Here is a 2,962-nt window from a genome sequence, read left to right on the forward strand (position 1 = left end):
AATTTCACATTGCTCAGATGAACAGTTGAGATATTTGCATGTGAAATAACAGGAAGTGATGTCAAAGGGGAATGTCTGCATGTGAATATTTAAAACAATTATTTTTAGCAATTATTTTAATATTTGAGATGATTACAATCATCCTATTTACAGTGTTCACATTTTTAAGACTTCTGAAAGATTGATTTTAGACATTTTAAGGCTAATTAAGGCCTTATTTTTGGTTTTATGAATTCAATGCCTTTTAAGACTTTTAAGGATCTGCAGGAACCCTGATTAAAGAGACAAATAAAATGACGCATTGATTTATTTGCAACAGATACCTGAGCGTCACTCAAACCCACACAAACACTTCATGACTGAAACACTGTGACAAAATATGAAGCCATTCAGATGTTTTTGGTAGATAAAAGTGCAGTCTGTATTAAGAGAAAGCCACAGCTGCCCTGAGGCAGACTGAGAGGTGGGGCGGCCCCTCTAACCACCAGCAGCAGGCAAGGCAGGTGAAGTGTCTTGCCCAAGGACACAACTGAGATGGATGGAATGGTGGATAGAACTGGCAACCCACCAGTTCCAGGACGACTCCTCTAAGCACTCTGCCACAGTCGCCCCGCCCTCCACTCTGGTCATTCATCTCCACAACAGAGCCTGTCTATTCTACAGAGCATTAGYGAGACGTGTTTGAAAGCTCCATGACTGGAAATTAATTTCTGACCTAATTCCTCCAGTTGGAACGGACTGCCTGGCTCATCGCTGCTCTCTACAGGTCCAGATGGCACAACGGCATGGAGCAAATATGCTTCAAAATACTGTTGAGGGTTGGAAAATGCTCACAGAGTATCGCCGAAGCCAGGGGTCGGGATGTGAGTTGATTCTGAGAGCCCACGGTGCGATCATGTCAAGCATCGAATCAAAGACACTTGTAATGAGCGGTCTGGTCAAACTGAAAACTTAGGAAGTCTTTGTCAACAGATGGCCATCTAAGTTGGTCAAAGATCAGATTTCTTTACTCATCTATAAGAAAGTGCAGCCAGTCCAGAAAGGCTGAGCTGTCAGGACTTTTTAGGCTGGATTGGTGGGTAAACACAGGCATCCAGAGGACAGCTGTGGTCTGTCAAAGGGCTGCCCCGGCACAAGAGAGCACAAAAGAGCTGCTTTCAACTTCATTAGCACTTTGTCCTCATCCATCTGTCAGCTGACATATATCAGGCTTAGCAGACATAAAGGAGAATGGGGGGAGTTTAAAAACACATAGAAAACATGTAGCTCTCTATCTGAAATATATGACAAACTGTTAAAATCATGAGCAGGCTTTCAAGATTTGACGGCAAGCCGCTTAAATCCTCTGACCGACACCATTCTTCACACTCAGCTGAGGATAATGCAGTTCTAGCTGTCAATCAAGCCATTAAGTTTAATTTGACTCATTTATCTTCATCTGGGTTCCTGACGGAGCCACTCCGTCTTAAAATGCAGAGTGAGGTGATGGTGAGGGAGCCGTGGAGGGCTGCAGCAAACATTCATCAGCAGCTAATGGCTGGACTGATGGCTGCTCATCAGTGATTGGGCTTTTGTGTTGATTTAAAATAAAAGAAAAAAACTCAACAAACAGCTCTTCCTCCTGCAACAATGCAATCTGCTTAATCTAAATCCTCTCCTAATAGCACTGCACATTGGCTGTTGCTGTGAGCTGTGCACCAGCTTACGCAGAAAGAACAGTTGTTAGGAGAGCTGAATGGAGCAATTAAACAGCCTCACAGTGCAAAGGKTCACAAGTTATCACCTCTGTGAAAGTGGCTGCACAGAAAAGAAATGAACGCCTCCAGCTATTATCTCTACAGAAATGAGCTGCTGGTTCGAAATGAACGTGAACTGACTTGGGGGGGGGGGACTTAAAAGAAAAGGAAAACGGTGAAAACACAAATCACATTTCAACTTGACAGTATTGGCAATCCAAACGTGTCTGTTTGAAACGCCTAAGAGGCAGAAGAAGAGATGTAATGATTAGGGAAGGTCCAGGTTCAATCCCTCTTAATGGCAAGTGTCTTTCTTATTAAGGAGCCCCCTGGCTCTTTAACAGGAAGTGCAGCTTAGGACTAACAAGCTGATGCCTCATTCCTCTAGAGGARGGCGGTGAAAAGTCTCACCTGTCCTTTGGGCTTTAAAGACGACATATATAGACACAACGACACTATCAGATTTCTGTCTGGAAAGTTTACAACTGTATTTGGTGTAGATTTAAAATAGTACTGCGAGCAGAAAAAAAGAGTGGTTGAGTGAGTGATTTATTTTGTCCATTTAAACAGAGCATGCCATGGAAACTTTGAGAATCAATGTGTTATGACAGTAAAACCTCCAGGATTCAGTGACTTTCACACTGGCAGTATCAGGGGTAATAAAACAAAACAAAGGTCAGCCGAGGCGAAGAGACTCACTGAAACATCAAYGTCCTCCTCTGAACGTGAAGCTCAGAGTTTAAAGCAGAGCTATTTTATGGATCTGGAGAACAACTTTTCTTTAAGTTTTGTCAGCACAGATCGACTGAATAAGACTAAGAATACACGTGATGCTGAATTCCAGTCGAAGCCTCACATCAGAAACAGAGCTGAGTGAGCCAGATATGACTGCCAACTCTTCAACATTCAGCTCCAGCAGCAGAAGCGAGGCGTGAGTTTATCCAGGATYTTGTTGCTATGTGTGAGGAATCAGATATTCCTTTAGAAATAAAGTTTTCTCTGTTTTTGATAAAGTACTGTAAACAAGGAGGGGCTCTGCCAAAACAGAAGTAAAAATGAGCTTGGATCCTATTCAAAGGTCGACTGCACAAACTGCTTGTAGGTTTTATGTTTCTTTATGAGACATTTTTAATGTTGAGTTCAACTTTAAAGCATTTTTATTTTACAAAAGAATAACATATTTAATATGAGATTCTATGTTTTAAATGTAAAGAATGTTTTTGTTC

At 41.9% G+C, this 2,962-nt stretch overlaps 1 protein-coding gene across 2 annotated transcripts in view; it reads right to left on the reverse strand.

Moving 5' to 3' along the window:
- The window catches only part of shq1 (SHQ1, H/ACA ribonucleoprotein assembly factor), a gene marked incomplete at its 5' end in the record, with an annotated part of 52,815 nt that overhangs the window by 48,087 nt on the left and 1,766 nt on the right, over positions 1 to 2,962 (reverse strand).

The sequence above is a fragment of the Austrofundulus limnaeus genome, unplaced genomic scaffold, assembly GCF_001266775.1.
Source record: "Austrofundulus limnaeus strain Quisiro unplaced genomic scaffold, Austrofundulus_limnaeus-1.0 Scaffold58, whole genome shotgun sequence".
Classification (NCBI taxonomy): Eukaryota; Metazoa; Chordata; class Actinopteri; order Cyprinodontiformes; family Rivulidae; genus Austrofundulus; species Austrofundulus limnaeus.